The sequence below is a fragment of the Salmo trutta genome, chromosome 14 (assembly GCF_901001165.1).
Source record: "Salmo trutta chromosome 14, fSalTru1.1, whole genome shotgun sequence".
Lineage (NCBI taxonomy): Eukaryota > Metazoa > Chordata > Actinopteri > Salmoniformes > Salmonidae > Salmo > Salmo trutta.
Window position 1 is genome coordinate 56,757,084 of NC_042970.1, and position 15,311 is coordinate 56,772,394.

A 15,311-nucleotide genomic window follows, 5' to 3' on the forward strand; every position below is an offset into this window, starting at 1 on the left:
CAATGGAACTGGGTGAGAGTTACAGTATATAAAGATTTTGCTTTTATGTGGCTCTTTGACACATGTTGAAGAGCCAATCACAGGTACCGAAAGATTCTCTCCACACACAGATGCTTCAACTCTATCTATTCCGTCACATGACATGGGGAGTGAAGTGGAGCAGCTAAATAAGTCTCTTGCATTCCTTATCTCTTTTTGCACGTGTTCAAAGCGAAAGGGAGAAAGTGTTTAGATGTCGCCCTTCTCTCAAAATGTTATATTTGGGACCTCTAGAGACATTTTGTGACAGGTATTGTGGGTTAATTTAATTAAATCTCTCAGTTTTGCTGGTTTCCCCACATGACACCTCTTGGGTTATTCCTTTGTGTAGTAGAGTTGCAATAACTCTGTGTAATAGAGCTGTATGGACGGTGCGATTGCCAAGTTTTCTGTTTTAGTCAAGCTGCCAAACGTGAAACTGACCAAGGGGAGGGGGAGAGGGCTCTGAGGCATTTTAATTTACAGCTTTGAAGTAACTCTGGGCCAGCAAGACAAAGAAGAGAAATGACACTGAAAACAATGGGCGGGGGGAAGAGAAGGAGAGAGAAAAAGAGAGAGAAATGACAAAGCATTGGGGTTGGGGAAAAGAGTGCAGGGGAGGAGTGGAGTGGAGACCCTTAACTTGGACGTGAGAGGAGGAATGACACGGAGCAGGAGAGAGCGAGGATGCAGAGGAGAGAGTGGGAGCAGAGAGAGGGAGAGAGAGTTTGCTGAGAGCTATTTGATGTGTCGAGCCTCTCTTCCAAGCAGCTTCTCGGAATCAAGTGTCACTTCTACCTCCTGGAGCCTCTCAGCTTAGCCGTCTCTCTGCAATCAGGAGTCAGCAGGCAGCTGCCCAGCCTACACACACACACACACACACACACACACACACACACACACACACACACACACACACACACACACACACACACACACACACACACACACACACACACATACACACACACACACACACACACACAGACACACACACACACACACACACAAACACACACACACACACACACACCAATAGCTCTGGAGATGAGCAGCACAGAGGCACTTCAAGAGGCTGTCGGATACACATTCACCCTAGGATAGGAGTGTGTTTTCTATCAGGTAAGGTCAAACATTTGCTTTCAGTGCTATTACTGTACTTCCATTATTTACTTTGCCTCTTTCTCTGTCAAAGGTATTGCATGCTTTGGCTGTGTTCATTTAGTGTCCACCTTTACATTTCAAGGCAATCGCTCATCATGACTTTTAGCCCAAAAACATGTTTGCATTTGCCGAGAGCCTATACAGATGATAAAGTTGTTTACAGTGCATGTCGGCCATAGTTTCTCATGAACCCCTTGGACTGTTGCTTGCCAGATCAAACATAAACAACAAGGCTGGAGCAGAGGTTTGACTTCTGCAGGGCGATATTTCAAAACAAGTAAGCCTCATGTCTTCTCACAAGTCTGCAGCCTCCGTGTTTATTTTTCAAACTCTGGCACGTGCTCACGGAAAATGGTGAGCCACAATCTATCTGATGGGAAAACTTGAGGGGACTGAACGCTTTCAAGCTGTGCTTTCCACAGGTGCAGGAACCTCAAGCTTCGAGTTAAATACTGTATAACGTTGCATGGAGGTTGTGTAGAAGTGGTGTTTTTGTTTACTGTACACTAGGGCTCTCTTTGGGCTACTTTATCTTGGGGTTTCTCCCAGAGATTGTAAAGCTGATGATGTCTATTCTGAAGTAATACCCGCTTTGGTGTGAGTAATGAGGGCTAACAGAGCTTTGACACACGCTAATCAAAAGCAGCCTCCAAGGAAGAGTCAGACAGGTCCCATGTAGGCTTATCAGCAGGGTGACAGGGAGGGTTGCTGCAATCCTTAATTTAAAGATAAATAGGACTAAATTATGAAAAATGGCTAAACTATGCCTCTTAAAAATGACTGAACAATGCCTTAGACCCAGGACATGCTTTCAATGGTACTATCCCACTTCGTAGTGTACTGTTATCATAACCCTCCATCCCCTCCACCCTCGTCCCCACCCATCAATCCCCATCCCACCCTTCCTCCACCACCCCCCTGCAACTCGCATTGATGCCATTTTGTGAGAACCTGAAACTGAATTCCAGATTAAACTACTCGCTTGAGAAATATGAAACTCTGAAAGGGAGAGAAAATCCAAGCCAGGAATGAATGTTTTAGTTCCAGTTGTGAGAACAGTTTTTTCCCCCATACCGTATGGCGATGGAATTCAGTGAAAGAGGTAAATGTTTTTAAATCAAAGTGAAAAATTAAGACGTCAGTTGAGCAGCTCTCAGGATCCATTACCTTGCATAGACATTACCTTGCATAGCCAATAACCTTTTTCTCTTAGAGTGTAGGTCTATCTCTGTGATGATAGTTATTCTTGTAAATCGGGACAATCCCATTTTTTTCCCCCAAATATTTTTACTTCATTTTAACAACATTTGAAATATATATTTGTATAGACCACAGTATCAGCTATCACACCATGTACAGTGCTTTTAGAAAGTATTCCCACCCCTTGACATTTTGTGTTGTGTTACAAAGTGGGATTAAAATGGATTTAATTGTCATTTGTTTGTCAATGGCCTAAACAAAATACACTCTAACGTCAAAGTGGAAGAAAAATTCTAATATTAAAAAAATATAATATAATTTATCTTTACTAGATATTCAACCGCCTATTGTAATGGGCGTCGTAAGGATTAGACCAAGGTGCTGCGGGAACGTGTATACTCATCTTCTTTATTAAATCAAAAGAAGGAAAAACAAACAAATCACGTATACAAAACAACAAACGACACTAAACAGTCCTGTCAGGTGCACAGACACAAAACAGGAGACAACTACCCACAAACCCCCATAGCACAAACACCCCTGTACATAGGACCTTCAATCAGAGGCAACAAGGAACAGCTGCCTCCAATTGAAGGTCAAACCAATTAACTCAACATAGAAATAGATAGACTAGACTGAACATAGAAATACACTAACATAGAACATAGACCAAAAAACCCCGGAACACTCTAAACAAACACCCCTCTTACATAAGCACATAGACCAACAAACCCCGAGACACTCTAAACAAAAAAAAATGGAATATCTTAAGTAAACAAATTAGCCTTCCGGAAAGGAAACAACAACAAATGGCTGTCCAAATACTGTAGAAAGTAAATGGGAAAAATTGTAAATTATCTTTATATTCCTCTTTATAACATTGAGTAACCCCTACTGTACAGAACTGTATCGTTTTACTGAGAAAAATAAAGCTTTCAAATTAATTACATATTAGACAATAGGCCATATAAGAACGGCATGTGAAGATTGATTAGTACAGTTGGTATAGAATGTTTGGAATGTGTTAGCTAGCATTAGCAAAAGTTTGCAAATTATTTCCTTTTTAGACTGATACGTGGCCTTTGTGTCCCCCATGTTCCCTCCTCAACCCCCCAGGGAGGAAGCCTCCTAGCTTGTAGTGCACTACATAGGGAATAGGGTTAATTTGGGACACAACAACACACATCCCTCCCTGGCTTCGAAATAATACCCAGAATGGTGCCTAACACCCAAAACATTGATTACTCTGAGAGGAAGAAATGTGTAACTCTGAAGCGAGAAAAGAGACTGTGTTACGGAAACATCCTCAGAAGGCTCCCTTGTAACAGTAGGCCTACTGAGTTGCAATGATTAACTAGACATTATGAGAGAGTTAGCCTGTCCATACCCAATAATTAATAGGATTGTGTCACTTTCTGTGGCTTTGGAGAACAATGGCATCTACTACAGGAAGGTATTTGTGGAACTATGCCATGGCACACATAGGAAAATTCTATGCACCCCCATCCTCTGGAGTCAGATATCCGGTTTTACTTTTCCAGATGACCATTTACATTAGTAATGTATGGAAGCATTGGCATATGCTGATAAAAAGGTACAGTGCTGATAGGAAACAAGGCTTTATCATGAAGTTATTGAGCAAGGAGTTCTGCTGAACGTTAGTTGTTGTGGGGGCAAAAGTTTTGCAGTGACTTCAATGGCTATACTTCCCACTGGTGTACCAGAGCATTTAATACTGATTCTTCCACTGTCAATTCTTATTTTTCTTCCCGCAATGGGATTTTGCCTCTGCCTGGAACATAAGTCGTTTAGAAAATAAGAATGAGGAGAGAAGTAATAGAGGAAGGATGGGAATGGGATGCAGGCCTGTGAGTGTTTTGCATTTCAAACGAGAGCCAACATCCCATTGCCTCCAACTGAGGTGTGTAGAGAGAGAGAGAGAGAGAAAAAAAAGAACACTTACTGGACAGTATATACTGTCCTCTGTGCCCTTTATTGTATCCATTACGGCCTAAAGTAAATACGGTCCAATGTAAGTTGTGAATGTCCCTTCAGGGCCACTGTACAGGAGCCATGATCTCAGGAGTCTAGTCATGGGGGAAGCTTGTTATGCTATTCCCTATGAACATGTAGTGCACTACTTTTGACCAGGGTCCATAGGGAATAGGGTGCCATTTGGGATGCAGAACTAATACAGCCCATCTGGCATTCCACACAAACAGGATGCAGGGCACCAGTAGCTCTGGGATCCATTAAAACAAAACAGAACAAAAATATCAACTTGAAAGAAGCCTTGATTGAACTCCTCGTGGATCTGTCTCTGTCTGCCCTGTCATCTCTCAGGCTTTCAAGTGGCTATCTACAAATACCAAAGGGGAGAGAGTTTGGGCTTGGGTTTAAACCAAAAAACCCAGCCTTTAATTTTGTTGACACTGTGGAAATCGTATGCATGTGACCCTATTTGTTTCTAAAGGGAATTGTTAAAACCATTTGTTTGTTTCCCTGAAATATTGACTGTTTAACCAGTCTCCTCATCACCAGTTTTAAAGGCCCAGTGCAGTCAAAAACTTTATTTTCCTTATTTCATATATATTTTCACACTATGAGGTTGTAATAATACTGTGAAATTGTGAACATGATGATAATGCCCTTTTAGTGTAAGAGCTGTTGGTAAGAGCTGCCTGAAATTTCAGGCTGTTTTGGTGGGATGGAGTGTTGGCCTTCCAAGGTGACATCACCATGCAGTAAAGTAGTTAATAGACCAAAAAGAAAGACAGTTCCAAACCTCTCTGGCAATAACATATCATTTTCAGATAATTTCTTCAGTTTTACGGCTAATTTCCTGCAATTCTACACATTTTGTAATGACTTACTGTATGCCATGTTAATATGATATCTGAGTGACAATTATTAACAAAACCAATGGGGGCACCCTGGAGGTCAGGGCCCCTGGGCACGTGCCCTGTGTGCCTGGTCGGTATTCGGACATGATTACTACTAAGTATAGATAGCTGGCTAGACTAACCACCACTCTCAAAATTGTTAGCTGACATGTCTAATTGATTGACTGTCTGTGACTGAAATAAGAAGAGAAAAACTGCTAATACACTACCAAATTTCAAAATTGCACCTGGTGTTTTCTACTATTCTCACTCTCAATAGTAAGTTGAGACCCCGACTGAGTCACCCCCCCCCAAGAGTCACACACCCCCCCCCAATAAAAATGAAAAATGAAAAATTATAATATATATATACTTACCTCGCTTATGCTTGGAACTGGCCCTGGTCATCACATTTTATTAGCATGTTTTTTTGGGGAAAACAACAGTTGTTTTTGAACAATATGGTGATCGTAATGATGCAGAATGTTGCATGGGAAAGACATTATATTCACATAAAGTCAAAATGTACATAAAACTCTCTTCATATAAAATATTGAAAACTATCATCTGTTTCTATGCAATTTTACCTGCTGGCTAGTGAATAGCCAGACACATAGTCCCACCTCCCTTTCCCTCCCTATGCCAAGCACTGCATTCAAGTAACGCATAACAGAATCGGACATCTTTTGCAGGTTTGCCTTCAATTCACAGAGTCAGCAGGAGAGTAAATTAGAATGTATTCCCTCCTCACTCTGCACACGCATGTGCACACAAGCACACACACACACCTTAAATAATTGTCATTGTCTGCCTAGATCGACGACACACATTTAGATAAAGATAAATGTATTGGTCAATTGCACATAAGGTCCAACCAAAAGTTTACTTCTGCTTTGAACCCACCCCATCGAAGTACACATATACATAAACATATGTAGGTCTTGGAGAGGTGCGGGACATCCTTTGATGCTCCACTGTATAGACCTACATGAATACCCCAAGCACCGTCTTTTATGTAAGTCAGGAAGTGAAGTCTTTCCTATTTTATTCTTAAGGATGATCATCTTTGTATTGATTCCGGAGGGATTTTCATAACAGCTTTGAATCAAGATGGCGCCGAAGAACATGGCTGACGTTTTACATTCTCCCAACCAATTGTGCTATTTTGTCGTTATTTTTTTGTTTTGTGTAACTTATTTTTTTTTACTTATTGTGTACATAATGTTGCTGCTACTGTCTCTTATGACCGAAAATAACTTCTGGACATCAGAACTGCGATTACTACGAAGACAGTCGTGAAGAGGGCACGACAAAACCTTTTCCCCCTCAGGAGACTGAAAAGACTTGGTATGGGTCCCCAGATCCTCAAAAGTTCTACAGCTGCACCATCGAGAGCATCCTGACCGGTTGCATCACCGCCTGGTAAGGCAACTGCTCGGCATCTGACCATAAGGCGCTACAGAGGGTAGTGCGAATGGCCCAGTACATCACTGGGGCCAAGCTTCCTGCCATTCAGGACCTATACAATAGGCGGTGTCAGAGGAAAGCCCATAAAATTGTCAGTGACTCCAGTCACCCAAGTTATAGACTGTTTTCACTGCTACCGCACAGCAAGCAGTGCTGGAACTCCAAGTCTAGAACCAAAAGGCTCCTCAACAGCTTCTACCCCCAAGCCATAAGACTGCTGAACAATTAATAAAATCGCCATCGGACAATTTACATTGACACCCCCCCCCCTTTTGTACACTGCTGCTACTCGCTGTTTATTATCTATGCATGGTCACTTCACCCCCACCTACATGTACAAATTACCTCAACTAACCTGTACCGCCGCACACTGACTCAGTACCAGTGCCCCCTGTATATAGCTTCATTATTGTTATTCTTATTGTGTTACTTTTTATTATTATTTTTTATTTTTGTCTACTTGGTAAAACATTTCTTAATTTCTTCTTGAACTGCACTGTTGGTAAAGGGATTGTAAGTAAGGATTTCACGGTAAAGTCTACACTTGTTGTATTCGGCGCATGTGACAAATAATGTTTGATTTGATTTGAATGTCTGAAGTTGCACCCTATTCCCTATACACAATGTAGTCTATCGGCCCTGGTCAAAAGTAGTGCATTTTATAGGGAATAGAGTGCCATTTGGGACATTGCCTGGAAGATCGATATGAATGGCCTTCCTATTGTTAAGAGAAAGGTTATAACTGATGAGCACAATACTAATATGGGGAAAGGGCAACAATCGTTCAGATATAATTTCTCACATTTGGCACTACAAAACAGGGTTTGACTTGAACTTTAGAGGCAGAAATGTCATTTGATTTACATTTGATTCACTTTCAGCAAATAAATAATGCTGATAATTATGCCATGATGAAGATATGACAACAATAGGGGAATGATTAAGATGCCATGATAAATCATGCAGGGGCCAAGTTCATCACCAAAAGGGAGCAGAGAGCAAGCATGGAGAGAGGCATGCAGCATCTGGAGAAAACATTTTGACTAACCATTATATACCCCGAATATCTTAAAAAATGTATAAAACGCTCCCTGTATGTGAACGATGTGTTTAAAGGAAGTTTGTGCTGGCTTGTATGGCGCTAAAGCGTCTCATGGTTTCGGGTTACAGAATTAGTATCAAGGTTTAATGGGCCTTTTCTTTACGAGAGGGTCTCTCTGGTGAGGGTTCCAGTGGTTAGCCTGTGGTCCAGGTTGTGTGTGTGTGCTTATTTATGTGTTTGTTATTTCTTTGAATGTATATGTCTGAGTGTGGGGGTATACATACACTATATAAACAAAAGTATGTGGACACCCCTTCAAATTAGTGTATTTGGCTATTTCAGGCACACCCGTTGCTGACAGGTCTATTCAATCGAGCAAACAGCCATGCAATCTCCATAGACAAACATTGGCAGTAGAATGGCCTTACTGAAGAGCTCAGTGACTTTCAACGTGGCACCATCATAGGATGCCACCTTTACACCAAGTCAGTTCGTCAAATTTCTGCCCTGCTAGAGCTGACCTGGTCAACTGTAAGTGCTGTTATTGTGAAGTGGAAACGTCTAGCAACAACAACGGCTCAGCAGCGAAGTGGTAGGCCACACAAGCTCACAGAATGGGACCCCTGAGTGCTGAAGCGTCTGTCCTCGGTTACAACACTCACTACTGAGTTCCAAACTGCTTCTGGAAGCAACGTCAGCCTAAGGTCACCATGGGCAATGCCAAGTGTTGGCTGGAGTGGTGTAAAGCTTGTCGCCATTTAACTCTGGAGCAGCGGAAAGGTGTTCACTGGAGGGATGAATCACGGTTCACCATCTGACAGTCCGACGGACAAATCTGGTTTTGGCGGATGGCAAGAGAATGCTACCTGCCTGAATGCATAGTGCCAACTATAATGTTATGTGGAGGAGGAATAATGGCCTGGGCTGTTTTCATGGTTGGGACTGGGCCCCTTAGTTCCAGTGAAGGGAAATCTTAACTTTACAGCATACAATGACATTCTAGATGATTCTATGCTTCCAACTTTGTGGCAATAGTTTGGGTAAGGCCCTTTTCTGTTTCAGCATGACAATGCCCCCGTGCACAAAGTGAGGTTCATACAGAAGAACGCTACCTGCGAGATTGGTGTGGAAGAACTTGACTGACCTGCACAGAGCCCTGACCTCAACCCCATCAAACACCTTTGGGATGGACTGGTATGTCGACTGCGAGCCAGGCCTAATTGCTCAACATCAGTGCCCGACCTCACTAATGCTCTTGCGGCTGAATGGAAGCAAGTCCCAGTAGCAATGTTCCAACATCTAGTGGAAAGCCTTCCCTGGAGAGTGGAGGCTGTTATAACAGCAAAGACGGGACCAACTCCATATTAATGCCCATGATTTTGGAATGAGATGTTCAACGAGCAGGTGTCCACATACTTTTGGTCATGTAGTGTATATGAGTATTGTGTAGGTATATTGGGGGACGTGTGTAGCCTAGGTCTGTCTATGTGTATGTTTGTGTCGGGATCCCCTCCTCTGTGCCCTATTGTGGACCTATCTGCCCATTGGGGAGGCTGTTTCTTAACAATTACTGCTGACCTGTGAGTGATTTACACAGTCTCTTGGTGGGGCTGGCTCTGGACGTGTGAGTAGACCCCTTATGAGAGCCCAGCATACATCATACCTCTCACATGTAAACACAGGCCCCCTTCTCCAATGTACACAAGCACATGTGAAGCTGGAAACACAAGGAACTGATTTGGGGCATGTCTCTTTTTCCCTCTCTCTTGGGTGGGATGCGGGGAGCATTCATACAGTATGTTTGCATGTACAGCACCAGTCAAAAGTTTGGACACACCAACTCATTCAAGGGTTTTTCTTTATTTTTCCTATTTTCTAAATTGTAGAATAATAGTGAAGACATCAAAACTATGAAATAACACATATGGAATCATGTAGTAACCAAATAAGGGTTAAACAAATCAAAATATATTTTAGATTTTAGATTCTTCAAAGTAGCCACCCTTTGCCTTGATGGCAGCTTTGCACACTCTTGGCATTCTCTCAACCATTTGGTTGAAGCGAAGTTGAGGAAGAGTTCTGATTGTTTTTGATACTGTGTCTCTTTTAGCCTTACTCTCTAAGTCTAAATGAATGCATATGCATACATGCCCATACACCGATAGAATTGAACGATGCGCTCCGTTGCTTTCCTCTCCCTTGTGGTTGGAGGATGAATTACGTACACAATTTCAGGATGTTATCTCCTAGGAAACAACAATTCACATGTCTCTTTACTCAACCACAGCATATGGAGAAACGCTTATAGTCTCTTTACCTCTTGTCCAGTCAGTAAAACTCAAAACAAAAAGGTGGAACATTTTGTGCGCTCCCCACCCTCCACCTTGCTCACTAAATGTTGCTTTCTGGGGATTCTTGGTTTCCCTCTGTAGCCCCTACCCCTTCACCTCCCCATTCCTCCATCTCTGTGAAACAGCTTTTCAGTGTCAGTGAAAACATGTATCTCGCTCTCTCTTACACTCTCTCTCACTCACTCACTTATTCACTCACTTATTCACTCACTTATTCACTCACTTATTCACTCACTTATTCACTCACTTATTCACTCACTTATTCACTCACTCACTCACTCACTTATTCACTCACTCACTCACTCACTCACTCACTCACTCACTCACTCACTCACTCACTCACTCACAATCTGTCAATCCCCTCTCCCAGACCTGTGTAAATCTTTAGGAGAGCCCCAAACAGAGTGAGCATGACTTCTTAACACCATTCTTTCCCCTGAGGAAAATGCTTTGACCACACAATGCTTTTGGGATACACTGTATATTATAAACTGGGTGGATCCAGCCCTGAATGCTGATTGGCTGACAGCTGTGGTATATGAGACCGTATACCATAGGTATGACAAAACACTTGTTTTTACTGCTCTAATTACATTGTTAACCAGTTTATAATAGTAATAAGGCACCTCAGGGGTTTGTGGTGTATGGCCAATATACCACGGCCTATGGCTGTATCCAGGCACTCCGGGATACATCGTGCCTAAGAACAGCCCTTAGCAATGGTATATTGGCCATATACCACACACCCCCATGCCTTTTTGCTTAAATATACGTTGCACAATGGACTTATTTGGGCTCACAACTTTCATACGCTCTATTTCCATATAGGTCCAAATGTTCCAGAGTGTTTCTACTTTACAAATGCCTCCTTAGGAGAGGCTCGTTGTTCTTTTTTTTTTGCGAGGAGAGCAGAGAAACAGACATATTATTATGATTATCAGATTATGCATTGCGAGGCCCTCGTCATCTGTGATGCAGAGCCAAAGGAAGCTGACTGGCTCTTGGGGAACGGTCATGCTGGAGTTAAAGTGCATTGATGAGTAACAGTCCCCTGAGTGAACAGCTATGCTCAACATGCAGAGAAGAGAGGAGAAACATCCCTTCCCAAAACAGTGATTTAGTAACAACGAGAAACACTCACTGCAATAGACTAGTGATGGGTTGTTCTCAAATGAACTGCTCTTTTTGAATTACTCTTTGTGGTGAACGTCAGGAACCGGATCGCATCTGTAAAATAGCCATTCATTAGGTAGTGAGGAGAGATCCTCATTCTGGTCCACACACCACTCAACGTAGAGCTGTTTGGCAGAAAAATGAACGGCTCTTTTAGGTGAACAGAGCCAAAAGATCCGGTTAACCGAAAAGAATGCTCATCATTACAATAGACAACATCCTCAATCAGTCAAAGAAAACTAAAAGGGTTTATACAATGCCAATTCTTTCTATAGTGATGTCAACTTTTTAAGAAGTTGTGGCTAAAAGTTTTGAGAATGACACAAATATTATTTTTCAGTTTGCTGCCTCAGTTTGTATTATGGCAATTTGCATATACTCCAGAATGTTATGAAGAGTGATCAGATGAATTGCAATTAATTGCAAAGTCCCTCTTTGCCATGCAAATGAACTGAATCCCTAAAAAACATTTCCACTGCATTTCAGCCCTGCCACAAAAGGACCAGCTGACATCATGTCAGTGATTCTCTCGTTAACACAGGTGTGAGTGTCGACGAGAACAAGGCTAGAGGTCACTCTGTCATGCTGATTGAGTTCGAATAACAGACTGGAAGCTTCAAAAGGAGGGTGGTGCTTGGAATCATTGTTCTTCCTCTGTCAATCTTGGTTAGCTGCAAGGAAACACGTGCCGTCATCATTGCTTTGCACTAAAAGCGCATCACAGGCAAGGATATTGCTGCCAGTAAGATTGTACCTAAATCAACCATTTATCGGATCATCAAGAACTTCAAGGAGAGCGGTTCAATTGTTGTGAAGAAGGCAACAGGGCGCCAAAGAAAGTCCAGCAAGCGGCAGGACTGTCACCTAAAGTTGATTCAGCTGCGGGATCGGGGCACCACCAGTACAGAGCTTGCTCAGGAATGGCAGCAGGCAGGTGTGAGTGCATCTGCACACACAGTGAGGCAAAGACTTTTGGAGGATGACCTGGTGTCAAGAAGGGCAGCAAAGAAGCCACTTTTCTCCAAGAAAAACATCAGGGACAGACTGATATTCTGCAAAAGGTACAGGGATTGGACTGCTGAGGACTGGGGTAAAGTCATTTTCTCTGATGAATCCCCTTTCCAATTGTTTGGGGCATCCGGAAAAAAAAGCTTGTCCGGAGAAGACAAGGTGAGCGCTACCATCAGTCCTGTGTCATGCCAACAGTAAAGCATCCTGAGACCATTCATGTGTGGGGTTGCTTCTCAGCCAAGGGGGTGGGCTCACTCACAATTTTGCCTACGAACACAGCCATGAATAAAGAATGGTACCAACACATTCTCTGAGAGCAACTTCTCCCAATCATCCAGGAACAGTTTGGTGATGAACAATGCCTTTTCCAGCATGATGGAGCACCTTGCCATAAGGCAAAAGTGATAACTAAGTGGCTCAGGGAACAAAACATCAATATTTTGGGCCCGTGGCCAGGAAACTCCCCAGATCTTAATCCCATTGTGAACTAGTGGTCAATCCTCAAGAGGCGGGTGGACAAACAAAAACCCACAAATTCGGACAAACTCCAAGCATTGATTATGCAAGAATGGGCTGCCATCAATCAGGATGTGGCCCAGAAGTTAATTGACATCATGCCAGAGCGGATTTCAGAGGTCTTTAAAAAGAAGGGTCAACACTGCAAATATTGACTCTTTGCATCAACTTCATGTAATTGTCAATAAAAGCCTTTGACACTTATGAAATGCTTGTAATTATACTTCAGTATTCCATAGTAACATTTGACATAAATATCTAAAGACACTGAAGCAGCAAACTTTGTGAAAATTAATATTTTTGTCATTCTCAAAACTTTTGTCCAAGACTGTGCACTGAACAAAAATATAAACACAACATGCAACAATTTCAAAGATTTAACTGTTACAGTTCAAATAAGGACATCAGTCAATTGAAATAAATTCATTAGGCCCTAATCTATTGATTTCATATGACTGGGAATACAGATATGCATGTGTTGGTCATAGAAAGCCCCCCCAACCCCCATCCACCAAACGTTACAGTTAAAACTATGCATTCAGGCAGGTAGTGTTCTCCTGGCATTCGCCAAACCCAGATTTGTCCATCGGACTGCCAGATGGTGAAGTGTGATTCATCACTCCAGAGAATGCATTTCCACTGCTCCAGAGTCCAGAGCTTTACACCACTCCAGCCGACACTTACAATTTATCTTAGGCTTGTGTGCGGCTGCTCGGCCATGGAAACCAATGTCATGAAGCTCTCGACGAACAGTTATTGTGCTGTTGTTGCTTCCAGGGGCAGTTTGGAACTCGGTAGTGAGTGTTGCAATCGAGGACAGCAGATTTTTATACACTATGCAGTTCAATATTTGTGTGACCTACCACTTCGCGGCTGGGCCATTGTTGCTCCTAGACGTTCCCACTTCACAATAACAGCACTTACAGTTGACCAGGGCAGCTCAAGCAGGGCAGAAATTTGACAAACTGACGTGTTGGAAGGTGGCATCCTTTGACAGTGCCACGTTGAAAGTCATTGAGCTCTTCAGTAAGGCCATTCTACTGCCAATGTTTGTCCATGGAGATTGAATGGCTGTGCGCTTGATTTTATACACCTTTCAACAACAGGCATGGCTGAAATAGCTGAATCCACAAATTTTGAAGGGTGTCCACCAATGTTCCCTCCAAAAAAATGTACACTGAGTAAATTTCAGGTCTGCTGAGCGCAAAATTGAACATTGTGAAAATTCTGTGCAACTTCCAGTGCGTGTTTACTGTGAACACTGGCTGTACCCGCATTAAGTTGCAATTTCAACAGTGGCCATGTATACTACTGTGGTTATGTGATTATTGTGTAGGCCTACCAGAGTGGCCTACAATCAAAAACAATGGAGAAAATGCGTCACATAACATTTTTACATGGAAATAGTTGTTTTATCATTCAGCCTACTGTAGCAGCCAATGTGTGATGGTCAATGTAGGCCTACATTCCATGAGACTTTTGATATATACACTTGTCCTTCAGACAATGTTGCCTGTAATCCATGGCTTCTGGTTGGGGTAAGTACGTACAGTCACTGTGGGGATGATGTCCTCGATACACTTATTGATAAAGCCAGTGACTGATGTGGTGTACTCCTCAATACCATCGGAAGAATCCTGGAACATGTTCCAGTCTGACAGCAAAACAGTCCCGTAATTTAGCATTTGCTTCATCTGACCACTTTTTTTATAGACCGAGTCACCGGTGCTTCCTGCTTTAATTTTTGCTTGTAAGCAGGAATCAGGAGGATAGAGTTGTGGTCGGATTTACCAAATGGAGGGCGAGGGACTCCACACACACGTCTGTAGCCATGAAGTGCTTTGAAAGGTTGGTAATGGCTCACATCAACACCATTATCCCAGAAACCCTAGACCCACTCCAATTTGCATACCGCCCAAACAGATCCACAGATGATGCAATCTCCACACTGCCCTTTCCCACCTGGACAAAAGGAACACTTATGTGAGAATGCTATTCATTGTCTACAGCTCAGCGTTCAACACCATAGTACCCTCAAAGCTTATCATTAAGCTAAGGATCCTGGGACTAAACACTTCCTTCTGCAACTGGATCCTGGACCTCCTGACGGGCCGGCCCCAAGTGGTGAGGGTAGGTAGCAACACATCTGCCACACTGATCCTCAACACTGGAGCTCCCCAGGGCTCCTCCTGTACTCCCTGTTCACCCATGACTGCATGGCCAGGCATGACTCCAACACCATCATTAAGTTTGCAGACAACACAACAGTGGTAGGCTTGATCAACTACAATGACGAGACAGCCTATTGGGAGGAGGTCAGAGACCTGGCCGGGTGGTGCCAGAATAACAACCTATCCCTCAACGTAACCAAGACTAAGGTGATGATTGTGGACTACAGGAAAAGGAGGACCGAGCACGCCCCCATTCTCATCGACAGGGCTGTTGTGGAGCAGGTTGAGAGCTTCAAGTTCCTTGGTGTCCACATCA

At 42.9% G+C, this 15,311-nt stretch overlaps 1 protein-coding gene across 5 annotated transcripts in view; it reads left to right on the forward strand.

The window, feature by feature from the left end:
* The first annotated feature begins 966 nt into the window (after positions 1–966).
* Positions 967–15,311, forward strand: part of ripor3 (RIPOR family member 3) — an 85,651-nt gene continuing 71,306 nt past the window's right edge. For 3 of the 5 annotated variants that reach the window (XM_029776467.1, XM_029776470.1, XM_029776468.1), the window contains exon 1: positions 968–1,140. The gene's annotated coding sequence lies outside the window, so the exon portion shown is untranslated. Of the gene's footprint in view, positions 1,141–15,311 lie in introns of all 5 variants that reach the window. The other 2 variants (XM_029776469.1, XM_029776471.1) reach the window with 1 other exon arrangement.